The sequence below is a fragment of the Mus musculus genome, chromosome 8, assembly GCF_000001635.26.
Source record: "Mus musculus strain C57BL/6J chromosome 8, GRCm38.p6 C57BL/6J".
NCBI classification, from domain to species: Eukaryota; Metazoa; Chordata; class Mammalia; order Rodentia; family Muridae; genus Mus; species Mus musculus.
Genome location: NC_000074.6, coordinates 49,503,941 through 49,531,801, shown reverse-complemented (window position 1 = coordinate 49,531,801; position 27,861 = coordinate 49,503,941). Strand labels below are relative to the sequence as shown.

The 27,861-nt window shown below is 37.6% G+C and overlaps 1 protein-coding gene and 1 long non-coding RNA gene across 10 annotated transcripts in view; one reads left to right on the top strand and one right to left on the bottom strand.

The window, feature by feature from the left end:
• 4930555F03Rik overlaps nt 1-27,861 on the bottom strand; it is a 178,156-nt gene that overhangs the window by 17,240 nt on the left and 133,055 nt on the right. The window contains exon 8 of one of the 9 annotated variants that reach the window (XR_003947384.1): nt 9,400-14,081. The exons of the other annotated variants lie outside the window; for them this stretch is intronic. This is a non-coding gene — a long non-coding RNA (RIKEN cDNA 4930555F03 gene). Of the gene's footprint in view, nt 1-9,399; nt 14,082-27,861 lie in introns of those variants that run through there. 9 annotated transcript variants of the gene reach the window in all.
• The window catches only part of Tenm3 (teneurin transmembrane protein 3), a 1,297,160-nt gene continuing 1,278,276 nt past the window's right edge, over nt 8,978-27,861 (top strand). Inside the window, exon 1 of the mRNA XM_006509405.3 lies at nt 8,978-9,119. The gene's annotated coding sequence lies outside the window, so the exon portion shown is untranslated. The remainder of the gene's footprint in view (nt 9,120-27,861) is intronic.

The following is a 27,861-nucleotide window of genomic DNA, read 5'->3' as shown; positions in this document are numbered from 1 at the left end:
CGGCATTATGAGGTCAGAGATTTAGGTAAAGAAAACTAAAACTTTGTTAAGCTCTTCAGAGAAAACTTTGCTACTAGTGAAAATGTAGTTTGAAGTTCAGTCTTCTGGGGCTTTTTCAACACTGTCCAGGGAGTCCAGTTCTGTTCATGCACTCATTCTAACTTTAAAATGCTTCCAAGGAATCAATCTCTCTCTCTCTCTCTCTCTCTCTCTCTCTCTCTCTCTCTCTCTCTCTCTCTCTTTCTCTCTCTCTCTCTCTCTCTCTCTCTCTTTCTCTCCCCTCCCCTCCCCTCCCCTCTCCTCCCCTCTCCTCCCCCACCCCGTATGTATATGTGTGTGGAGTCTCTCTGTTCATTCATTCCCATACACACAGAACCTTATAACCTAACCCATGCTGGGATTAATAATGTACAAATGTAAGTATATCTATAATCTTTGAGGTTTTAGCGATCTGTTAAAAAAACAAAAGGATTTTTTTTTTTAAATCAGAATCATCAGAAAGCAATAGAAGTATTATTAACCAGGCCAGGTGATAGTCATGTATACATGTATACTTTCCAACTTTAACTTATGCCTATATTCATACCGTTAGGGAATGAATATGGTCAAAATATATTGTTTTAAAAATGTAAAACATAAGTTTATTAGATTTTAAAGTTAAGTATTTGTAAAATGTACATGGGTGATACATTTTTCCCCAATCTATGGCATTCAAAAATTGTTCAGTATAGGGGAGTGGGGGTGGGTGGGTAAGGGGGACTTTTGGTATAGCATTGGAAATGTAAATGAGCTAAATACCTAATTAAAAAAAAAAAATTGTTCAGTTTGAAAAACATTTTTTTAGAAAAATCAAAATATGTTTTAAATGTAAATATTTGAACATAATAAGCATATTATATAAAATGTAATAATAAAATAGCTTATCATATTCCTCCTTATAGACAAGATTTCAATTTAAACTATTTTAGGACACATGGATTTTTGCACTCAAACTAAACTTTAAAATAAAATTATAACCCCAAAATATGAAAGGTTAAATTTAACAAGTCTTCATAGCATTTTCAAACACATATGTTTAACAAACAAAATACATTATAAATAGTTTGTTTTAATTTATTTCCTTAAATTGATCACAGCAAAGAAGAACACTTTGGGATAACAGGACAGAGTGCATGATTCAGTTTATCCTGTCACCAAAAGTAATACCGCCATGTAAACTGGCTATAGTTCCTGCCTGACACTTACCATCACCATGTCCCATTTACAGTGTGTTTACTTAGTACAGGGCTTACTTTTTGTACCGTTTCAGTTGTTTTCCTATCTGCGTTTGTTTGGATCGCAAACATAGTAATTCTGAGAGGGGAAGCACACAGCCAGTGAAGGAACTTTGTAAACACCACTATAGATAAACAAAAACAACAAAGAAGAACAACACAAACAACATGATATGAGGAAGCTGCCTTCTCTGTCCCTCCCGTGCTACCTCATTTGTCTGTGGACATACTTCTGAAGCAATTAACAGGCTCCAGTCCCTTGTGGTAAGAGGAATCCCCTACAGTGGGACATTCAAATTAGCAGACACCTTAGGGATAACAGATATAACATTCTTTTTTTTTTTAATGAAGACCCAACATTGGGAGAAATTAAATCATTTAACCCATGTCATAAACATAAATGGAGCAAATTCAAAGTGCCTAACTTTGAGTTCCATATTTTCTTCCTGCATTAACTTAATTAGCTCTCAGGAATTATTCTATCACCATTGAATTAAGCACAAACTTGTGTTATCTAAGAGATGAGAACCATAAGCATACCCTGTATAACCCTTACAGTAGAGTACCACTTGGCATGGGGACTCTACTGTCAAAATGGGGACTTTAATGCCTTAAAAGGGGGACATTTGGGTGCAGCAAACTAATATTATACCTAAATCATTAGTATTTTGAATAAAGATTAAAATATCCCTAGAAAATAACTTAGATTTACATTCACATGAGCATCTCTATCAAGAAATACAATTGAACTGGGTTGTGAAAAAATTGGAGCAACCCTAGACATATGTCATGTCTACTGTGGGCATAACGGTCCTACATCACCCAGCTCTGATCCACTCTGGATTCTGATAAATGATAAGATGCATGCACAGGGGTAATTCTAAAATCAGGCTTAGATTACAGGACTAGAGAAACCATGCTGCCCTTAAGACTACTCATTTGCTCATGCAAAGTACCTGAGTTCAATTCCCAGCCTCCACGCAGTGCTTACAGCTAGCTGTCTGTAACTCCAGTTCCTTAGGAATCTCATGCTCTCCGCTGACCTCTGCAGGCGCTGCATGCACATGGTCCCCATGTACACATTCAGGAACACAGACATACACATACAATGTAGATCTCTAAATGCTTTGAAAGTAAGATTCCAGTTGCAGTCCTGGCAATGAACACATATGTGGGAGATGGGCATTTTATTCTGTCTTCTCTCAAATACAGATCTTAAGATCTACGAATGGAAGTAATTATAATTTCACAGCAGAATCTGGGTCAGATCAAAAAACCCAACCACTTGGCTGCTCAGGCTGCATGACAGAGTTCTTGCAAACCATGAGCACATAGGATCTATGTGTGTCTGGGATGGCTAAGTGCCTAGAAGATAAATGAATGGCAGAAAAGAAAATTCTTCTCTCCTAATTAAATTAGTCAGTTTCATGTCACTGTGACTAAGCAATGGAAGGAAGAAAATTAAAGAAAACTTTTTTGGGGGCACATGATTTTAGCCCATCACAGTTGTCAGGCTTAGGAGAGGTACGGTGGTAATTTGAATGAAAGGCAACCACTCCACAATTCATATACCAGAAAGCAGAAACCAGACAGAAACAGAGACTAATTCTAACCTGCAGGACCAGCCTATCCTAACCTAGACCCACAGACTAGGGTCTATGTAACAGAGTCTACCACTTCATAAAACAGTGCTACCAGCCTGAGACTAAATGTCCAGACACATGACAACATAGGGGAATTATACATTCACATTTGAAGACCCAAAGCCCAATATGAGGACAACAGGAAAGATATTCTCTATGTATTTGTCAACCTTGATAACTGCTTTAGGGTATGTTCAACCAGTGCAACAATATGCATCGAATTTTTAGCATGGATCTTCTAATCTACCTGATGCTGTGTATATTGAGGAGAAAGAGTCAGATATGTTGTGGGATCTCAGTGTGAAGCCCACCCACAAATAACCAATTACAAGGATGGATTCCCAATGTGTGGAAAGAGTTTACATTAACCACCAGGCTGAGTTAAAGAGACATGGTTTTTAGAGTCTCTGTGTTCATCCTGTATAACAAAGCATTAGATTGGGAGTCATTTCACTTGAATTCATCCTCGTATCAGCATATAGGACATAATCTTAGTTAGGGAACCTACATCCTCTGTATTTTACTATCCTATAGTGAATCATGCTTACTGTGTTACTACTGTGTAAATGCTTGCAGGATACAATGGATTTGTTTAGAATTCGGTGTGTAGTAAATTGCATACACAAATAACACCACCTAGGGCTTTTCTGCATTTATGAAGGAGAGGTAAGTTAGAGAAAGTGACCAACAGAGCCCGGGGTTTTGCTTCTTGCTCCCTTGAAGTCTAAGAACTTGGTCTTTGAATGGCAATGCTGACAAGAGTGAGAGCATCTCAGACTGTCTGAAACATGTAACTACCATAAAAGGTAAAGAAAGATCTGAGCACCCAGGAGTAAGATGTAAGGACGTGTGAGATTTCATGAAGTAAGCAGGAGAGTTAGTACTGAAGAGAGTATATACCCCACCAAAATGCACACATAGACAGAGTTCACTCTCCAGTTATCTGTCTTGTCTACTGAAGTAACCATCTTACACTGAAGAACATGCCACAAGACAGGTACAGAGTACCCAGCAGCCCTCTTGTTATAACCCAGTGAGTTGAGTCTAAACACGCTCAGTGTCTTCTGTCACCTCCTTCCTTAGCCTCTCCTGAAACACCTGGCAATATTTCTTATTTATCTATAAAATTTTAGTCGGCAGTGCAAGCCAATTATGATGAGATGACTTTGTGAAGCTTGTTAGCTCAAAGCTTTCCTTCATGTATAAAATAATGAAATCATAAAATCCCATTCATAAGAACTCATGACATATAAAGATAAAATTTGTATCTCTTAAGAAAAATGGGGGAAAAAAAATCTCAGTGTCTTAGTCAGTGTTCTGTTGCTGTGAGATGACACCATGACCATGGCAATGCTTATAAAGGAAAGCACTTAACTGTACAGTTTTGGAAAGTTAGTCCTCATGATAGGAGAGCATAATAACAGTGTGTAGTCAGAAAGGATGCTGCGGAAGTGGCTCAGAGTTCAATAACCAGCTCTACAAATACCCCGAGGAAGAGAGACACTAGGACTAGCCTGGGCTTATTGAAACCCCAAGACCTACCCTACTGACACTCTTCCTTTGACAAGACATCACCTACCCCAACAAAGTGCCACTCGCTGATGACCAAGCCTTCAAATATATCAGCCTGTGGCAGCCATTCTTATTCAAACCACCACACTCCCCCACTATCCCCCCAGACACACACACACAAAGATCCATTAGAAGGCTTGCTATTGGGCAGTAATAAAGGTAGATGTATGGAGGAGTGGGCAATCGCTGCCATGGGCATTTCAAATAGAGCTGATTTCCATGAGTTCAGGCAGCAGTAGTCAACAGTACAAATGAAATCTCTCCTAATTCACTTTCCCAATTATGGAGTTTGTTTATCCTCAGCTAGCCCCTGCACAGAAACAAACCAAATGATGGTGGCAAGTCTATTGATTTCCCTTGTAGATATTTTTAAGCTTGTTAAATAGAGGTAGTGGCTGTAATTGCAGATTTACTATTTCACATTTGCAGCTTTCGCAGGGACAAAACTTCAGCCCCCATCATGAGTTTGAGATGTTAAACATTACTAAACATTGGCAATGCTGTGATAGATGTACCCAGAACCAGAGAACTCTTCATACTTTGTCACACAAGGCTAATTTAGTCTGCTCTAAATTAGTGGTCTGTAGAGTGGAAACTGATGTGCTTAAGGGAAGATGTGTTTAACTGCATCCTGACAGCCTAGCTCTGTGATGTGGCAATATTTTATTAGTGTTTCATGAGGTCTCAAACAGAATCACTGAGTTTATCTATCCATAGTTATCATTTAACAGCCCGCACTGGCCCAAGAGCTGTACTATTAGGGAGATCACAGTTTTATTCAGCACTTTTTTTTTTCTGAAAACATGGTTTAGTAATAAGCAATGTAATGAAACCTCATAGAAGACGACCAAAGAGACCTTCTCCAGAAAGACAATCCATTCCTCCAACAAAGACAAGAGTCACACTCTATCCTTAATGATCAGTTGCCAAATAAGAGAAGTGGAAAATACCCCTCCTTCGACTGGACAACTGACTTTGAATAGAATCAATTGGTAGAGATTTCTCTTCCCTACCTGAGCACTGTGGTGTATGCAAAATCTGTGCAACTCTGCTTGTGCCTTGGGCACCTTATTATCAGAAAATAGTAGGAAACAGAAATATTGGGTAACTTTCTAATAAATGACACTTCAACATTCAATTTGTTCTGTCTTTTCAAGCAGAATTAGTTTTAGAGGTATTTTTGTTCATTTATTATTGGGAAAGACCTTACTAACTTATTCAAGCAAGAAAATTACCCCAAAAGCTCACAAGATTTATAATGCTTGGGAAAAAAAGGCAATTCAAAACCTAATGAGACATTTTAGGCCTCATTTGCATCTCTAACCTGACCCATTTTCTGCAAAACGTTTTTGTTGGTAATTTACATACTAAAAGCTAGTTATTTATCCATCCCTAACCAAAAAGTTGATGAGATTACTAATACCACAGTGAAGTTGCGATTGCCCTAAAAGCTAAATTCAACCATTTCTAGAAGGTTGACTATTGAGTCATTTATTTAGCTATAATCTTCATTACAGGCTGGCAATATACCCAAACTCTGAGAAAAAAAATGACATGAAAGCCCAAATGTTTCATTGTCACATGCAAATTGATAACGATAATCTCCATAGGATTGTACACCTTGGGAGTAAAGAACAGTGAGGTGTGTGTGTGTGTGTGTGTGTGTGTGTGTGTGTGTGTATTACAGTGAGATATAAACCTTTGTATGCATTTGAAGCTAGTAATTTCATTAACTCATTGATGTTATTATATTAGTTGTTGTTGAAGTGTGTATGTGCAAGATGTTTCTGTGTGTGCAGCTACACATGTGTATGTGTATGTGTACACCTGTGTACTTGTATGAAAGTGTGAAACTCACATACCATGTTTTTATCTAAGGTAGGAACTCTCTCTGGGTCCTGGAATTCTCCAGTTTGGCTCCGTTTTCTAGTCACTAAGCCCCAGGTATCACCAGTCTCCATTTCCCCTGAACTGGGATTAGAAGAGAATACCAGCACACCTAGCCTTTACGTGGGTGCTGTCATTGACTTCTGTTTTTCATGCTTACATGGAAAGCCCTCTACTGACTGAGCTCCACTGCACCAGATCAAGTTCCTGTTTTGTGCTTGCTTGCCTACGAATATTAACTCTCGATATGCATGTAATGGGACAGGAAAGCTACAATGAGAAACTGAAGTGTGTAGGTGAAGCACGTCATAACTTTTAGGAAATTTTATCTTTCTTTCATGATAGATGGAGAAATGAAAATACTGGAAACCAGAGTCCTAAAAACAACGAACGGAGAAGGCGATAGGGAAAGGTTAGCAGACATATGCAAAGTTACAGATCACAGCAATCACTTTTGTGCTCTATGTCATTCTAAGGTGACTATAGTCACTGACATATTGTATATCTTAAAATGACTAGGAGAAAACATTTTGGCTTTAGAACAAGGCAGTTATATACATATAAATAGGTCTGTATATTGTTTTAAAAAAGATAACCCTGCATTGTGAGCATGCATCAAAATACTATAAAATCCCAGAATATATTTTTAGGTACTAAATAACAATATATATCCATGTGTATGTAAAGTGTCCACTAATATTTTAAGGGGATATGCAAAACAAAACAATCAAACAAACAACAATTAAAAAAAACAAGTTTTAGGGGCTCAGTGAGGAAAGTGATCATTTTTCAAACTTGAGAACTTGAGTTTGTATATCCAACACCTGTATAAAGCTACATCTTTTGTGTTAAGCATCTGTGAACACAGTGAGAGTGAAGGTGTGTAGAAAGGCAAATCCTGGAGTCATGCTGGCCAATCAGTCTATATGAAAGGGCAAGCCCAAGGTTTAATGAGAGGGCAAATGCCAATAAATAAGGTAGAGAAGGAATTGAAGAAATCATCCTAATGGTTAAAGTCTGATCAGTCCAATGCCATCAGAGACAAGAATGCCTGTACACAATGTGCACACAGAGCCACATATATGTGCATGCAAACGTGCACACCCATGTATGCACCAAGCACACATATATGCAAACACATACATACACACATGCACAGAGAGATGAGAGAAAGAACAGAGAGAGAGGGAAAGGGAAGGAGGGAAGGGGTGAGAAGATAGAGGAGAGGGAGTGTCTTAGTCAGGGTTTCTATTCCTGCACAAACATCATGACCAAGAAGCAAGCTGGGGAGGAAAGGGTTTACTCGGCTTACACTTCCATACTGCTGTTCATCACCAAGGAAATCAGGACTGGAACTCAAGCAGGTCAGAAAGCAGGAGCTAATGCAGAGGCCATGGAGGGATGTTCATTACTGGCTTGCCTCACCTGGCTTGCTCAGCCTGCTCTCTTATGGAACCCAAGACTACCAGCCCTGAGATGGTCCCACCCACAAGGGGCCTTTCCCCCTTGATCACTAATTGAGAAAATGCCTTACAGTTGGATCTCATGGAGGCATTTCCTCAACTGAAGCTCCTTTCTCTGTGATAACTCCAGCTGTGTCAAGTTGACACACAAAACCAGCCAGTACAGGGAGAGAGAAGGAGAGAGAGGTAGTGAAAACAGAGAGACGGGTAAAGATAAAACAGGGGGAGAGAGATGAGGGACATAGAGAGAAAGAGGAAAGGGAGGGAGAGAGAAGAGAGAGAGGGAAAGAGGAGAGTGAGGGAGTGAGAGAAAGAAATTGAAGGGAGAAGAGAGACCATGGCTGTGAAATCAGACCTTGGCCATCTCAAATTCTTCCCTGAACCATCAACTGTAGTCAATCTTTATCAACTATTACCAACAGTCCTTATCACTGAATGTACCCACGGAATAAGGAAAAACAACAAAGGAAAACAAAACAGTCCTCAGGAAAAAGAAAAGAGAAGAATCTAGCCCTCGAACCACTCACAGTTTAAGAAATTTCATCTGGCAGTGAGATGATTCCTTTTGTCTCCTTTGTGTCAGATGAAATAAGAGCAAAGAATTATCCTGGACTACTGTACAAGTAGGATAACTATGAATGAAATACAAGAGGTCAAAAAGGAACTCCTCTGGTATGTTGTTGTGTGTGACCACCCCTTAGTGTTATAGATTAATAGTCATTTTTAGAGACAAATCATTTATGCTTTGTTGAATTTCTTTTCATTTTTACCAGAATCTTTAATGTACTATTAAAAATTGAGCAAACTAGATACACAGCGATACATCTTTACACTAGACTTCATTACTACAACTTGAGTATCCTAATGAGATGTATTCCACTGCCAAGAAGACAAGAAACAGATTTGCTACTTCACTACCACCAACCATATGCTTTCAGTGTGTTCTCTTCATATACAGTGCAATTGTATATAACTACAAATGCACAGAAAAAAACTTTAAAACTTAGAAAATTATGATACAGAAACATAAGAATTGCCATAACCATTTTTTTTATTTGTGTACCTTTCTTGAGCAAATTATTGATATAAGATATGTTCTTCTCTCTACAGGTGAAGATCTACTGTCTAAAAACAAAACAAAACACCTTAGGCTAGGCGACCAAGTGGTCACCATTCTTCATCCGTGAAAGGCCGGCAGACTGAGACACAGTATACTGAGTTTGCTGGCAGCTAGTCTATCCTGAAGTTCAGCAACTGTCTCCAGAGAGGGTCTTGCAGAGGTAAGTGTCTGTGTGTAGACAGATGCTTTGATAGCGTGGTTTTTTGGACGAACTCTTTATTGAATTTTCCAGTCAATCATGTCATTGGTTCTAACAGAAACTGTCAGCATATTACCTCTTCTCTTTTCACTGGTTGTATGTATACCTGGCTTACAACCATGATACTTCTTGAAATGAATGATCCTCATTTTTCTGGTCCTAAACATGTGCACAATATTGCAAGCAAAAATTCAGAGTAAAAGAGAGTGAAGAAAAGAGAAAGGCTATTCATTATGCTTTAAAATCATCATAATGTTTATTTTTAATTTTTTAAATATAGCTATTACCAAGAGTACAGTTGCCAAGGGGTTTGAGAGCTTTTAACACGTTACTAGTATTTTATATAGAAGAAGTATAAAATGTAAAATAGCTTTGCTTCCTAAATGGAATGTTGCCAGGAGAGACATCTAGAACAATGGTTGGTGAACGATATGAAGGAACTTCTGCCATGTTTTGGCTAGATCATTAAATGGAAATCAAAGATATTTACTGTATTCATGAGAAAATTATCTCCAAGTTCATAAATGCAAGCCTACCCCAGAAGATATAATATATAAACCATAGTCAGGACCAAGAATGACAACTGCATTGTAAAGTGAAAGTCTTATATAACTAAAGTTTCCATTGAGTTTCATGGTTTGAGGTTTCTAAGTTTTTCCAAATATGATACTGATTTTATTAACCCATTTACCAACAAGAATTACAGAAGCTATAAATGCACAGACATTTATGATTCACTGCACCATATACCCTCTGAGTGTCTGACTAGCTGAAGGTCTCTGACTAAATTTAGAGAAAACTAGTTCATGCATATGATACAGGCATAGACTGAAAGCAGAAATCCTATACAATGTCTAAATGTCACAGGTGTTATTGGAATGGAAATTCACTTTTCTATACATTTCCTAGGTGTTATATATAGATGGAGCTGGATACCATATTGTTACACTTTATTTCTGACTTTATCACCCATCACCTTTTTCCAAATTACTAGAAACTAAAAATACCATTATGAAGTCAAGCACACGAGGGCTCTGGCAGATATGTGGAGCCTAGGTTCACTACTATCTTGAAGAAATATGGTATATGTCACTTTCAGTATTGCCGGTGGATAGAGCCAAGCTAATCAACTTGGAATAGATTTGATTTTGGAAAGAAGTACTGCAGGCAGCCTAATCATTTCGAAAAGGAGGGGAGGAGAAATGAATAATCAGATTGTTACAGATTAAGCAGGTGTCAATAAGAAAAGTCGAAAGGCAGAAAAACTATATCGTTAAGGAATAGATTCATTTTACTTGCCCCTTTATAAAGATCTATCTTCCCTGTTTTAATCATGTGTGTCTATGTGTGAGGAGGGACCATTGTACATGGGAGTATGGGTGCCTGCAGGAGCCAAAGGAGGAATGAGAGCCGCTGAACCTCTGGGGTTTAAATTACAGGCAATTGTTAGCCACTCAACATCGGTTTTTCTGAGTCAAGCTCAAGTCTCTGAGAGAGTCATATATGCTCCTAACTGTTTTGCCATCTCTAGATTTTTAGTAGCCATTTGATCATAAAGATTTTTATTGACAGAATTCAGCATTTACATTGTTTAAGGAAAATTAGCTAGAGACGTATCCCCCCTCCCTTGTGTAAAGTGTGATATACATTTAAGGTAGAAAGAAATGGAATGTGTCATTTGGTATTTTGAGTAGAATAGGTCAACAAACCAGCAAGAAGTCAAGCAAACGCTGCCTTTAAATCGCTTTACTCCAAGAACAGTTGAGACTTCTTAAGAGACAAAGCTTGCCCCTCTAAAGTCATAAATATCCACAGATTCCTCTGATAGCCACCTGTTTAGGACCAGCTGTGTGATCATTTCTAATCAGAAGTGTGTTTGTTTTCTAAATATGGCCTTGTGAATCAATACAACAGGTCCTAATATTTATGAGTACATGTTTCCAGTTAGTTATCTGAGAGGCATGCAATGCAGGCCCCATCATTCAGAGGCACACACCAGATTTCCTTCTTGAGATAGAAGGATCTTGAAACACACAGCAAAGCTACCCTCTGCCCAGTTCCCTCTGGCTATTATAATGTTACTGTGTGGAAAAGGGAGTGAGGTGCAGCGTGGTGGGATACGTCTGCCCATCTGAGAGTGTGAACTTTTCTTTCAGAATGAGGTTGAGCTTGTTTTGAGGCTTCTCATATTCTTCTATTGTCATTTAAATTTCGTTTCATGACTTGACCTCTTCCCTTATTAGAAAGTAGAGAAAACATCGAACTGTACTTCTTGAACCTTTGTTTTGAGGCTTGATGCACTTTTCTGCCACCATCAATACTATATAGTATGTGGTGTCATTAGGAAGTGTGGAAGTCTGATTTGGGATGCATCACTGTAATAATTTCTTAGGCATAAACTAAAATTGATACAAATAATGGCAGCAAAGGACACGCTTGAGGAAAATAACTTTTGTCCTTAGTTAGTGGAGTTTAATATAAACCACACTCTTTACTTAGCTAATATTTCTGCTCCAAGAATCTTGTTGGTGGGTGACAGGGATCGTGAAGTTTACACCTACACTCTGCTGTCATTGCAAGTTCATCTGAGTGTTCTAAGAAGAAAGGCACAGGTTTCCCCAAATCTTACATGTGACAGGAAATCTTCCAAATATCATCTAGGTAAGGAGGAAATGGTAATGTAAAGATTGAGATTCAGCAATAGCAGAATTTGAATTTAGAAAGCAAAAGTGCATAGCCAATTTCCTGAGATGGAGAACTAGCTGTCACCTTTGAGGAACTAAAAAGCAGACAGTGTAGTAACTGCGGCATAGGGAGAAAAGAATGAATCAGGATCAGACCAGTGCAAGGCAGAAAGGAAAGTCACAAATGGAAGAAAGCAGATATCCCATCTAAGTGCAATGGCTACTGTTAATAATACCTGTAGTTGGTTGATGGATGTGAAAAGGAAGGGAGGATATCCAAAGACAAAATTGGAAATTTTTACGTCAAATCAGAAGTAAGAAGAGAATACATATGTATAGGCCTAAGAATGAGATGGAGGCAAATATAAGAATTCTAGTATGGCTCCAGAAAACAATTGGGTGGAGCCAATAAAAATGTGAACAAGGAGGTCCAAGAATGATTCTTCTGAGTCTGGCTTGTGATGTTTCCAGTTATGTTCATCCCCAAATGGCTTTAAGTTAACCACAATAGATAGATTTATAAGAGTGTCTCATTGGCAGCCTGAACCTCAAAAATCTGGGCCAAATGAATAACTTTGTAATCACTGACTTCTAGAGAGTAACTGAAGCAAAGATGGTAAATGAGTTTGTGAAAGAAGATGGGACAGAGAAATAGAAGATAAAGTCCTGAACAGAGAACACTGTGAGTGGTGCCATTCTTTAGTTATCAGGGAGAAGAGCAGCCAGGAAGGAGGCTGAGAAGGAATAGACAAAGTGATAGGAGATATATGGATTGAAAAGATGCTATGGAAAGCAAGGGGGGAGACAATATTTCTAAAGAGGTACTACAGTATACACTGAACCTTGAGATTATCTCTCATATTAAAGGAGTGCATCATTAGCTAGCTACCTTTGCAACAAAGCTTTGTAATAGAGTAGGGCAGAAATGCACAATATAGGACATCATTCCATGAACGAGAGAGAAAGAAGTAGGAACAGCAAATTCAAGCAACCCTTTCTGAAATTAAGTGTGAAACTAAAGTCAGAAGTTGCAATGGTTATGTAGAAAGATGGACTTGATTTTTTTCCATATTTCTGGGTCTGTTTATCTAGAATGGGAATTTTCCATGTAAGTGTGCAAGGAATGAGAACACATATAACTTCACAGGCTATCAGTAAAGTGAATGACCACAAACAATAACATAATAGGAAATAAAATTTGAAAGTGCCTGGTGTGAAAGTTCTGATGGGGTCAGGAATGCTTGTGGGAAAGAGAACTGAGCCAGCAATGGAGGGATGGAAAAATATGTGAATGGGCCAACAAGATGTACCACTTTAATATTGCAGAACAAAATGGATAGTTATATTCTGAATTATTTTGTTTGTTTGTTTATTCAGGGGTGTGGGTGGGCAAGGCTTCTTTGTCTAACCCTGGCTGTCCTGGAACTCACTCTGTAGACCAGGCTGTCCTTGAACTCATAAATCTGCCTGCCTCTCCCTCCCAAGTGCTGAGATTAAAGGCATGAGCCACCACTGCCCAGTTATTAGAATAAGTAATGAAAGTAGAATGATGGGAAAGACCAATAAAATGTAGCCATTAAGAAACAAATGGACAAATATTTTAAGACAATTGGCAAAGTCAGGATGCCATTATCAAGGCCACATATTTGATCCTCAGAATTACGTAATTCTGTAATTCAACCCACCAGAAGGTAAAGGTGAGACAAAGTCATGCTCAGCTACATAGCAAGACCCTGGTACTAAAACTAACCAGCCAAATAAGGAAAACACACACACACAAACACACACATAGAAAACAGCAACAATAGCAGCAACAACAAAAACAACAAACCCTACCAACAGTATCAACAAACAATAAAATTATCCTCCAAATACATCCATTTGCCCAAGAATTTCATAAATTCATTGTTTTTAAGAGCTGAGTAGTACTCCATTGTGTAAATGTACCACATTTTCTGTATCCATTCCTCTGTTGAGGAACATCTGGGTTCTTTCCAGCGTCTGGCTATTATAAATAAGACTGCTATGAACACAGTGGAGCATGTGTCCTTATTACCAGTTGGAACATCTTCTGGGTATATGCGCAGGAGAGGAATTGCTGGATCTTCCAGTAGTACTATGTCCAATTTTCTGAGAAACAGCCAGACTGATTTCCAGAGTGGCTGCACAAGCTTGCAATCCCACCAGCAATGGAGAAGTATTCCTCTTTCTCCACATCCTTGCCAGTATCTGCTGTCACCTGAATAGTGAGATAACCCAATTACAAAAGAAGTCAATTGATATGCACTCACTAATAAATGAATACTAGCCCAGAAACTTAGAATACCCAAGATACAATTTGGAAAACACAAGAAAATCAAGAAGGAAGACCAAAGTGTGGATACTTCATTCCTCCTTAGAATAGGGAACAAAACACCCATGGAAGGAGTTACAGAGATGAAGTTTGGAGCTAAGACAAAAGGATGGGCCATCCAAAGACTACCCCACCCGGGGATCCATCCCATAATCAGCCACCAAACCCAGACACTATTGCATATGCCAGCAAGGTTTTGTGAAAGGACGCTGATATAGCTGTCTCAAGTGAGGCTATGCCAGTGCCTGTCAAATACAGAAGTAGACGCTCACAGTCATCTATAGGATGGAACACAGGGCCCCCAATGAAGGAGCTAGAGAAAGTATCCAAGGAGCTGAAGGGGTCTGCAACCCTATAGGTGGAACAACAATATGAACTAACCAGTACCCCCAGAGCTCCTGTCTCTAGCCGCTTATGTAACAGAAGGTGGCCTAGTCGGCCATCATTAGGAAGAGAGGCCCCTTGGTATTGCAAACTTTATATGCCCCAGTACAGGAGAACGCCAGTGCCAAGAAGTGGGCATGAGTGGGTAGGGGAGCAGGGTGGGAGGAGGGTATAGGGAACTTTTGGGATAGCATTTGAAATGTAAATAAAGAAAACATTTGATAATAAATAAAACAATAAAATTGTTCCACCCAGTGATGAGTGGATTGACATGAATGGGAACAGACAATTGCTAAAATCTGAAGCTCGTGAAGATGCCTGTGGTTGCTGGTAGCAAAGAAAAGAAGAAAAGGGAAACATACGTAGGTAATTAGAAAGATGCTCCAACATAAACTCTTTTTGACATAAGAGAATAGAGAGTGTGCAGGTATAAATTCTGTCAATAATCAAGTACAGTTGGTGTCTCTCATAATAAGCACTGTCTTTTTCTTAGTTCCACATGTTGAGTGATTTAGAGGACATGGACAAGTCTTCATTTCATCTAACAATGCCCATCAGTTATTTTATACGGGCATCATTCTTCTCACTAACTCTTCCAGGCAGTCTTAGAATTGTCAAACAGACTAGTCTCTTGGGCTTAGTGATCAGGGATTCTAGGGTTTGAAAGGTGGCTTTATCAGTCATAGCTAGTCCTCAGAGGAATGCTAAGGACATAACCATCGCTGAAACTCTCCACTTGCACAATGAGAATACAAGTAAAGGTTTCTAATGTTAACCAATGGAGTATGATGAGTGGAAGAGGGGGAGGGGCTGATCTTAGCCATCATGTGTGAGGGATCTAGCAATAAATGCTAATGCAGCTATTACTGGTGTTAACCTGCTGTGTATCTTATATGCAAAGATGTTAACCTGGATCACTCAAAAAAGGCTTTCTGAAGAAAACCACACTACCTCCTGCCTGCAGTCCTCCATGAATTCTGTGACATTCTCCAGGTGTCCCCTAGCTACATCCAGGTGGCACATCAATTTAAACCTGCCCCCAGATCTTCCAGCCCCAAATATTTCTCTGCTTAACATCTCGAGAGTCACCAGCCAACCTTATCTAATGATATCGACAGGGCCTGACACAGAACCTAGGTCAGCATGAAGCCACAATAAGCAAAATTGATTTACAAATCACAAAACGTCTGATGCATTATTTCTGGAAATAAATGGGTTTTTTTTTTTCCTCCTCAAAATGTGGAGACAAGTCTGCAGCAGAATGATGGCTTGCTTTTCTAAGCTGATCAAGGAAAGCAAAGACTCTTATTCTTCTCATTCTCAGTCATCTTTCTGGCACTTTGGACTAGGAAGTTGGAAAATCAGGAATCATAATGATCAGCCTCAGAAATGGGAAAGGCTTCTCATGGCTCCCACATGGCACCTGCCGAGCAGAGGCCTTCACTTCTAATATAAGAAAAGGATCTTTGAATAACATTAGGCAGAGGTTTGCAACACGTTGATCCCATGCAAACATCTTTAAAAGGCCCGGCATTTTAAAGTTTAATAATTGGATTATTATTTAAATGAATCACTTTCTAAGGTGCCATGCCTAATGGGAACCTTCTGAGCAAAAATTCCACCTTTAAAAATGGTACTTGAGTGAAGTGATAAGTAGTTACTTGCATATAGCATAGATTTTCATCAGTTCTAATCTAACCGAAGGAAGCATTAGGAGATGAAAGACAATGTAATTAGTTTATTCTTGGAAAACGTATGCATGAAGTTTCTTAAACTCCACAAAAGCTCATAGGTATGAAATTAATGGGCTTAATTTATTAATACACACACACACACACACACACACACACACATGTGTATATATGCATATACACATATGCATTTATGCATTTATATAGACATCTGGTCTTAAGAAGGAAATTAAATAAATGAGATTTTTAGAATGCAAGCATTTCCAGCAATAGTAACAATGTGTTTTTATAACAGTACAGAAAAGGGAAAAGGCAATGAGTTTCACTATACATCTCTGTATTGAAAAGGCATTTGAATACCACACAAGGCATACCTCCATTTGCTAGAGATTCCCTAGTGTTCTGAAGTTGTATATTTGGAAAAAAAGACACTGAGCGAAGTTGATTTTGAACTCTCAGATCTGCAGTAAAAGAACTGAGACTGGATTGGGTCAGATGGCAAAGCACACACTGCGTCCTATGAAATCTCAATCCATTTTTGGAATGTCTAGAGAGGCCTGAACCATTAACCTATTCATTGCAAGTTCTTGACTGATTTGTTCTGGTGTTGACATAATGGAGATGAAGCAGTTAAGAGTTTAAAAGCAAAGAATGAACAAATGATTGATGAAATCTTGGGAGACTCATGGTGCTAAAGCAAATTTTGTCAAAATTTGTCATTTTCTTTGGAGGGAACTTAGATTGACAAAGCAGGAGGCAGGAGTCCAAGATCATCGAACTAAGATCAGCAAACTTTCCATCATAGTAAACTTGAGTTCAGTATGAACTGAGAAGTAGAACAAGCAGATTATGTTAGTATTGAGATTAAATATTATTAATTTTATTGGTGATTGATAGTTGTTGATCTATAACTATATCTGTTTAACTTTATATGCATGCACACATATGCATATATATATATATATATATATGCATCATGTATTCAAAGCACATTGTATTTTGTTTCTGTTTAAAATATTTTAAGATCACTTTGGAATAATAACATTATGGATATTTAGAATTACAAAATCACAATATTATATTCTTGGAATCAGTTAGAAGTTTCTCTAAGAATTATCCATAGATAGCTGGGCATTTGAGAAGCATGTGATTATACATAGCTGACTTCTTTGTGGGAACACTTTATTTTTTTGGCTATGTATTTAGTAGAGTAACTAATTCATATCTAACAGATGGCATTCATATAAGAATCCTAACGGTACTGAAGTTTCTAACAGCTTAAGCAGTGATAATACAAACCAAAGTCAGAAGAGTGATTTTAACTTCACAAAGAGTGTTTATTTAAAGCTCATGGTTTACAAAAGCAGTGAAAGCTCAGATTTTAAAACGTACAAGTAGTATTTCAGAATGCTTCCGCTTGTATTCAATTTCTTAGTATTCAATAGCACACAGAAAGGTTTCACAAGAACATTAAGGCAGTCATAGAACAAGCCTTTGTTGAACAGCTTATTATTCATGATACAAATTAGAGAAGGTGATGCAAACACAGACATCAATGTTTCCCGTGTGTTTAAAATTATCACTTATTTTGGAAGTTTGGACAACTCCATTATTCTATCTCCTTCTCATCGTCAATTCTTGTTTAGGGCTTCTGATTAAGCCCTGTCACTTCAGAGGAAGTTCAAGAAAACGTGCATTACAGAAACAGTTGTTCCTAATCAATACATTTTGAACCACATACCAGGTATATTTTTAAGGACATAATTCATCAAAACCAGGCTTCCCAGAGCTCTGCTTGCTGCTTTTATTGATTTCCCTTCTCTTGGAAGACATGGCAGATACTCTACTTGTGACACAAGTATTAAATTGATAATAAAGAAATCAGTTGCTCTAAGAAAATGCTCAATTATAAAGAAAATAATCAAATGTGAGGATTTGAAAGGAGGAACAATCCTCTGGGTTTAATATGCTACCCTCATATTTTAGTATCAGCTGTAGATACCATAATGTGGCAGCCTAATACCCTCTTTTAAAATCATTTCTTTGTATTTTGATATTATAAAATAATTACATCATTTTCCTCTTCCACTTTCTCTCTCCAAACCCTCCCATACAGCATCCATCCCTTTGTGTTCTTTCCAAATCACGGTCTCTTTTTTCATTACTTGTTATTGCATATAATGATGCATATGTACATACACATATGCTCCTAAATACACAAGTACAACAAGCGCAGACTGTATAATGTTACTTGTATATGTGTTATCAGAGCTGAGCATTGGGTATTGGATAGCCAGTTGGTGTGCTCATCTAGGGAAGACTTTCTCCTGCTGACAGCATTCCTTAGTTGCCTACAGGTCTTTGTCTAGGATTGGGGATTCAAAGGGTCTTCCCACCCACTTTAGCTTGACGAATGCATTGTTTTTGTTCAGCCCACGTATAGGCAGTCACAGTACACAGACTTTCTGGGCGTTACCTTCTGATATCCCTAGGGAGCACAGTCTCACAGCAAACTCCCTGATATTGTCTTACAGTCTTTCTGTCCCCTCTTCTGAAGTGTTTTTTGAGTCTTAGACGTAGGGAATACATTGTAAATGGATCTATTTTCTCTGGCCTCCAGAACTCTGCATTTTGATTGGCTGTGGTTTTCTATGATATTTGTCCCTTGCGTCTTGGAATGGAGACGTTTCCTTGCTGAAGGTGAAGACTGTGATTATCTGTATTCATAAGGATGAATACTTAGAATGTAACCTTGGATTATGATGATTTAGTAAAGTAGGCTTTGTAGTAGGTTCTCCTCCGATATCTACACTCCATAGTGCAGGGCAGGATTTGAGGGGATGTTAGGTTCAATTAAAGAGTTGTTGGTTACTGTAAAAGTATACATGCCAATGCTGATTCACATAAGAAATGCAAGATTGAAAGGCTTAAAGAAGCTGAGGAGGAGGGCAACCCTGTAGGAGCACCAGCAGTCTTAATCTAGACCCCTGAGATCTCTCAAACACTGGACCACCAAACAGGCAGCATACACCAGGCTGATATGAGGACCCCAACGCACATATAGTAGAAGACTGCCGGGTCTGTGTTCATTCAGAGATGATGCACCTAACCCTCAAGAGACTGGACCCCCAGGGAGTTTAGAGGTCAGGTGGGGTGGGGGTGGGGCTGGGGACATCCTTTTGGAGACAGGGGATTGGGAAGGAGGTATGGAATGTGGAACAGTCAGAGAGTGGACAGGGGAGGAGGGAATAAAATCTGGAGTAATAAGTAAATATATATATATATAAATTGATTTTAAAAAGAAATAAAGAAATGCAAGATTGTAAGTGTGAATTCCAGTATTAACGTGTGTGGAATGGAGGCTTAAGATGTAACTTTATCTAGTGCTCCTATCTATCGTGACTGGTTATTATTTGAGAATACCTAGTTAGGGCTTCAGCGCTATGTGATAATGCAACTATAAAGGAAATGGAGAAGTTTCTATTGTAAAGTAACCTAAAATAAATCCTCCTGTACAGCAAACCGTTGGTGTATAAAAAGAGGAGTAACTTTCTAATCCTGTAAATCTTTATCTTCATATGTAATACTAGCTTGAAGTCAATTCAACACATCCTATTCATTATTCTACCAAGAATCTGAAATAACACATCTTAAACTGTTTCGCAGATCAAATATTACTGCTCTATCAGAGGCACAAAGATAAAATGATTTGTAAATGAGATTTTTCATTTCAATAGTCAATTTCATATGCTGACATTTAGCCGCTTTAGGTCATAATTTGTACATTTTATCCTATATCTGCCAAAATAGTACATTATTATAATGTTATTATGAAAGACATAACTTATTATTATAACTGCATAGGAAGCATCTTCCTGTATTGCTGGAAAAATTTTTATGTGGGGGTGGGTGTGTGCGATGGCTCAAGCCTGACAACTTGAGCTCTGACCCAGGTACCTACCAACAAGGTGTAAAAGGGAAGGAAAGAACTGACCCCAGCAAGTGTTCTAGTTATCTCCATTTGACCAGTGTGACAAATCCATCCCTACTCAGTCCAGCACACGTGCTTAATTGAATTTAAAAAGAAATCCTGTTTGTGAAACAAAATACACAAAGGGGTTAGAGAGATAGCTCAGTCAGTGGTGGGAAGTACTTAAGCAGGTCTTGAGGTCTAGTGTATGGATGGATATATATACATATACATATACATCATATACATATACATGTGTGTATACATATGTGTGTATACATGTGTATACATATACATATCTATATGTACATACATATACACACACACGCGTGTGTGTGTGTGTGTGTGTGTGTGTGTGTGTGTGTGTGTAGTAAGCCAGGTGTTCCCATAAATGTCTGGAATCCTTGCTCTGTGAAGAGTGGAGACTGGAGAATCATTGGCCTTCCTGATTATCAAAATAAATACAAATAAGGGTTAGGGAGAGACCTTGCCTCAAAAGGAAAGGCAGAGAGTGGTACTGGACAAGACAGGTGTTCTCTTCTGGCCTCTACATGCACAGCTGGGAGCAGACACCCACAGCTGCGCACAGACAATAGATATTATGAAAAATAAATGCTACAATAAATAAAGACACACATAAATAAAACCTTTACAATCAAAAGAGAAACCATGCAGAGACACTCGACTGACTCCAACAGCCAGAGATTTCCAATAATCTTTCTGTGCGCTAGCCTTACTTTGACACTTAGATCCACCTGCAGTGCACAGCGCATCCTTTCATGACTTCATCCTTGCAGCTCAGCCAATGGGTTGCTCAGATACAGGTGTAGCTTCATTAGGAGCCTGTATTCCTTATCACGCATGTGTGATGTGATGATTTTGTGTTCTTGAGCAGTATTTCATTAAGTGACAATATGTGCTATATTGAAGTGTTTACTATAAGGAAGAAGACTTTTTGATTTTGATTCAGTGTTTATTTTTTAAATATAGAGGCTGTGAATTATTAAAACAGGTATTTGTGTGGACATATATTTCATTCATCTTGGGCAACTATCGACAAAGTAGGGCTTCACTGTCTTGTATATTTTTCTGAAGTTCAAATGCTGAAATTTGCTTTTATAAAATTATCACTTAGTTTCTAAAATTTCTGTACCCTTTGATTGGCATGCTCCTGTAAGGGGCTTGCTTGTACCACCTTTGCTTCATGTCACATGTCTGCCAGTCTTTGCAATCTTAGCTACCATAGGGCTTGTAAAATTAGCAGAGCCATAGTAGATAACGGCTTATACATTTGGCTGTTGTAATGCTTTGTTTTTGTTGTTATCAAAATTCCATTAAAATATTTTCCAGTTTGTAAAATATACTCTTATAATTTATAACTGGCTATCTTCTCCATTCTACTGTCATATAAAAATCCTGCAAATGCTTTCCCCCACCGAATAACTTTTCTTCTCAATTGCTTTACCATGTCTTTTAAACTGTACATGTTTTATTTTGTTTTGTTTGTTTTTATTTTCAGACAGGGTCTCATATCCCGTAGGTATCCCTCAAACTTTGTGAAGACAAGATAAAAATTTAAAGTCATTTAGTTTCTTATTTTGCTCTACTGGAAATTGTACCTATGCCCTCTCTCACAAGTGTTAGGCAAGCACTCTAACACTCTTCTCTGCCCTCCACTTAAGAGAGTAAGTTTTAAAGTTTGATTAAATATTGCATTGATTTTTGCAAACTTTATTATCTGGGACGATATGTCCTTTGAAAGATATCTTTGTCCAATCTATAAATATTTTCATCAAAAATATAATATCTTAGTTTTGACATTCATATTTCTTATTTCAAGTTTTCTTTTTCAGTGGCATGAGGAAGATTTGTTTCTATGATTCATTCATGAGTATATCTATGGAAATTAGGTCTCCAGACAGGAAAAAATTGTATACTATCTTAACTGAATAATCTGTGACTCTTTGTCAAAAATGAATCCTCCATTTAAGAACACATATACATTGGTTTTATATTTTTGTTAATATCACATATTATCTTAGTGATTGTGGCTTTCATTATCTGTTGCTGTGTAATTCTTCCATTGTATTTTTAAATGCATTATTATGAGTTGATATACTCACCTTTAAATCACCCCAGGCCACTAACAGTAACACTTGGTCATTTAACTTCACTGGAGAAATCTGAGGGATGCTTCCTGGGTTTCAGCATCTTTCTAAACTGGCTGTTTGCAATATGGACTCTTTGTTGACTTGAGATATTTCTGGGGTTGCCAGTGGTAGTACTCAGGGTTTGCAGCAGTTTTTTTTTACCAGATTTGGATAATTTTTTCCCTTGAATGTAAAAACTAAGGAATCAAAGACCGGGCTCATGGGCAGACATGCCCAGTTCTTTTAAACTCTATAATTGTGTGTTACAGCTGCCTGGTCTACCCTGACCTTAGTTCTCAGGGGCCTAGCTGGCCTTTCTGCCTTTCTTTCTGTATTGTGATGCATACTGCTTAGAGCTGGGAGATGGGGAATCCTGGGCAACCTCAGGACTTACTTCCTTATTTCCCTTCTTTTAGGGGATTAAAAGCCAGTATTTCCTGCCCATCCAGTGTTTGAAAATTCTTTTTAAATATCACCCCTGGCTTGCTGTTTGTTGTTGCTTGTTTTCATTTATTTAAGTGAGGATAATATTTATTTCTGTTTCATGTCACAAAATTATAACCAGACATAGAGGGTTTTTAGGGTTCTTTTTGTCCCTTTTGTCTTTTGAGACATAATTTATATGTGATTGCTACTTGGAAGCTACTGTTGCCCTCTCCCCACCCCAGGCCCCTTGTTTTTCTGCTGAGACAAATTCCCCTTGAGTGCGTGTCTATTCACACCGATTTCATCAATTATGGCATTTGTTTTGTACCGCATACCTTATGTTGGTGTACTTTTCCTCCTTACTATATAATGCTACCCAAGAGGGTAGGTGATTGATATTTATTCATCTCCATGGCCTAGATACCAGCACATCACCTATATTTTACCTAATCTATCAAACACTGCTCCACACTGAATGGCTGGAATCATTCTGCCTTGACTCCTTATTAGGCTTATGTATCTCGTGTTACTTTCCTAGATTGTAGTAACAGGATGTGACTTTGTTGTCAGAAACCCTTCTGTGTAAGAGCCACATAGCCCAGCAGAGCTGAAGGACCCACCAATCATGAAAGCTCTCTGCTTCTGAATCTTAGTTTATAGATTATTTTTTTTCTATCTAAAATTTCTTCTTCCATTAACCCTACACTTAAAAATACTATGGCCCTGCAACGTGTGTCAGATACATCCACCCTGGGGCTCATCGTCATGTGTCAGATACACATGACAAACCCCAGGCTTTCCTTGGGTTAGTCACTTGGAATTTATGTTTGGCTCACCAATCTCCTCGTTATTTATTCTAATCTACATGTATCCTATGCTACAATTATTTCCTTTTCTATTACATGTTAAGATTACTAACAACTGAGGCCAGCTGCCCCCTCCTTAACTGATTTAATCTCTCCTTGAGTGAATAATAATAATAATAATAATAATAATAATAATAATAATAATAATAATAATGTATGCTGCTATCCTTTTGGACCTGCCCTTAAGAATAGACATCCAATAAGTATTTGCTGAGTAAAATATGAAAACAATAAAAGAAAATTCTTGATAGTAGTTATTGCCAGAACCATTATATATCATAAAAATGTTAACATGTGCCCAATAATAGCCTTTGCTTTGCTCAAGAAGAGGTGAAATTATCATGGCTTTCTGATTTTAAAATGTGTGTATTATCTCCTCCAAAAACTTCTGTGCTCTTCAGTCTTGGCTCTTCATCCCCCGACTCCTCTGGCCCACTTAATGTGCCTACGAATTTGCTATTCTATAGAGTTTATAGACTAGAACCATAACATTTGTGTCATAGAAAAATGACATTTGTGATTGATGCCTTTGATTTGACACACAGACATCAACTCATCCATGTTGGTGAAAGTAATAATATTCATCTGCTTTTCATTGTCAAGAAATAATCAACTGTATGATCACCCTATGTATACGTATGAACATACAGATACATGTATGAACACATATGTACAAACATTATATGTGTGTATGAAAATATACATGTGAACATATATATGTGTGTGTACATGTGTGTGTATATACATATATATATATAGCTAAACTTTTGAGTTTTTCCTATATTTTAGCTACAGTGAGTAATGGTAGTAAAAACATATTCTTGTTCAACAAGGGTTTTGTATGTATTTTTATGTCTAAAGCATAACCACTAAGTCCTAGGTCAAATCTTATTTAAAAATTTCAAACAGTAGCAATATCTAATACCAAATATTTAATATTTAATATTTTAACATGTTTGCATATCCCTCCTAGCCATTTGTCTCTCTTTCTCTTTGAGAGGTGTCCACCCAAAAAAATAATCAAGGTTTTTATTGCATCATTTGTATTTTGTTATTTACTTGTGGATGTTCTTTATATATTATAGGCAATGTTGTATAGCAGACAAATGATTTTTAAATATTGCATTCATTCTATTGACTATCCTTTCTTTTTCTTAATGATATCCTTGTGTGCATATTTCTAATTCCTTAAATTGTAGTTAATTTATATTTGTGGCTTATGTTTCTGGTGTCATGAAAATGTTCCTTAATACAGTGTCAACCTGGGCTGTAGTTCAGTAACAGAATGGCTGCATAGTCTTCTCCAGACTCTGAACTTATTTTTTAGTACCAGAAAAAATATTTTTTTTCTGATCCAAAATCAATCTTCCCTACCCCTTATTTTGAGTTTTATATAGCTGGGTAGTAGTGGTACACACCTTTAATCTCAGCATCCAGAAGACAGAAGCAAAATAGTTTCTGAGATCAAGGCCTGCCTCTTCTACAGAATGAGTTCTAGAATAGCTAGGGCTACACAGGGAGACCCGACCTCAGAAAAAACAAAAACAACACCAAAAACAAAACAAAACAAAACAAAACAAAAAAAAAACCAAATGAAAGAAAACAAAAACAAAACAAAGAAACTTTGATTCTTTTAATCTCAAATCCAATACCATGATCCATTTTGAGTTAATTAAATGATATAAAAATTCCAACTTCTTAAGTATGTTTTCCTTGAAAGAGATACATGTTCATGCAGCCTTGATTTTATATATTTCATATAATTTTTTCAGATAAATAGAAGCAGAAAGAAAAGTTTGCATCATTACAATTTATCACTTTTTCTTAAGTATATTTTTTATTATGTATTCACATACATTAGATGAAAATTTTCCAAGATAGTGGTCATCCAAATATTTGTGCCTTACAGGTTTCTTCTACTTATAAATGATCTTTTCATTAGGTTCATTAGTTTTCTTTAATTTCCTTCTTATAAAAATATAATATACTATAATGATAACATCAAATAATGCTAAATCCAATGAAAATAACCATTTTAAATTTTTTCTTTTTTATTGGATATTTTCTTTATTTACATTTCAAATGTTATCCCCTTTCCTGATTTCTAACCCCAGAAACCCCCTATTTTACCCCTCCTTGCCCTACTTCTATGAAGGTGTTCTCCTACCCACCCACCCACTCCTGCCTCCCTGCCCTGACATTCCCCTACACTGGGGTATCAAGCCTTCACAGGACCAAGGGTCTCTCCTCCCATTGATGCCCAACAAGGCCTTCCTATGCTACACATGAGGCTAGAGCCATGGGTCCCTCCATATATATTCCTTGGTTGGTGGTTTAATCCCTGGGAGCTCTGGGGTGCTCTGGTTGGTTGATATTGTTGTTCTTCCTATGGGGTTTCAAACCCCATAGAGATTCTAATTTTAAAATTTCTTTCCATAGGTAAATGTTATTAAAAATATTTTGAAACTCCATGGGGTCCATACATGGAAGGGAAGCATCCAGACTGCCTGGAAAAGCCAGTTCTTTCATGTGGCTTTGCATGAAGCTTACTTGAGCACCCAGGGAGGGACCATCATAGGAGGAAGTGACCTGTTCACATTGCAGTTTGTCAGTCCACACCAGAGAGGAAAGGCAGAGCCACAGGTGGACTTCTGCCTGCTGCAACCCTGAGCTGCTTGTATTTTCTTTGATAATTAATTACAAGTTCCCTGCTAAAATGCCTCATTTAAAACTACTCAGTAAACTTTACATTTTCCCCTCAGATGGTGAATCAGCTGCAGCCTACATGCCAAAAGTTTGTTCCAAGCAATTATTTGAAATCCTTGACACCCTTGAGCATGTAGGCGGGCCATGTACATGCAGAAGACTACGGGGCTGCATGGAACTTAATGTCAACAGAAAAACCCCTGTGTGACAGTGTGGTCGAGTCATGCTGGGAGGGCCACCTACACTTTTCAGTGACTGACTGTGTGTATGCAATTTATTCCTTTAGAATCCATTATTATAATACAAGAAATTCGTCAGTATCTGGAAGGAAGAACATTACACAGTTAGACAGTAATAGCTATTTAGACTATTTAAAATCACTCAGCTTGTTCTATATTAGAAAAACAAGTCCTCTACAATTATGTACTTTATAAATGTATATACCTTTCTGACTTCATACTGGAGACCAAACATCTTATTACATATTTCATTATTGATATTTAGGAAAATTACTTGCTGAAAATATGAAATGCTACCCTTTAAATAGTTATAGGTTGAAGTAAAATGGTCTCAGATACATATCAGTGAAGATTACAAAAATATTTCATGTTAACACAATGGCTGCATTTTATAATATTATTTTGATGTATATGTAATTAATAGAGTAATTCTTCTCTTGTAGCTTTTATCGGTGCTATTTTCATTTCCGAAGAAGCAATCAATGGTCTTTTTGTCTGTGATTAATTTTTTTTTATCAGTTTTACTACAGATACATTCTGAATCTTCCTGCACTCAATCTTACATAAAAGTTCCTAACATTTTCTAAGTGAGAACAGGATGGCATTTTCCTGTTCCAGCTTATATCGCCACCTCATTGAATGTAGAGGTGTCTTAGATCACAAACATATAACATTTCTCTATTTAACTAATTAATGGCACTATGGCAGTAAATTAGAAGTTAGTAACAGAAGAAAAACAATTTATGAGGATAGAAAAAAATGGCAGGCTAGGAGATATTTTCTTATTTTAAAAAAATTTGTCTGGGGATGAGTGGCACTGTGTGTAGTGAGGACAGATGTGTCCCTCACAAGAGAACAGCACCTGAGTGACCCAAAGGACCAGGGCAGGGAAAGAGGAGACTCTGAGGACACATCCTCATTCATTTATATTTTAAAGGCGTCTGGATGCAAATGACTCTTAGACTTAGGTTGCTGATGTTGACGATTTCAAGCAACAGTGTTTTAATGTAAGTACTTTTCCCCATCTTCAGGAAATAGTGTTAGTTCTACAGTACCCATTTTAGAGACGTTTTTTTCCAGATTTAAAAAAAAAAAAGTCAGACCTTTGGTTCATCATATAGTATGATTTGCAGTTACAAGATTAGAAATATGCCTGAATAACACAGTCCGTTAGCCCCAGGGTTTGATTTTTCCCTGCCTCCACCATCTTTCTCACATCTTGTCTGTGTGGTGC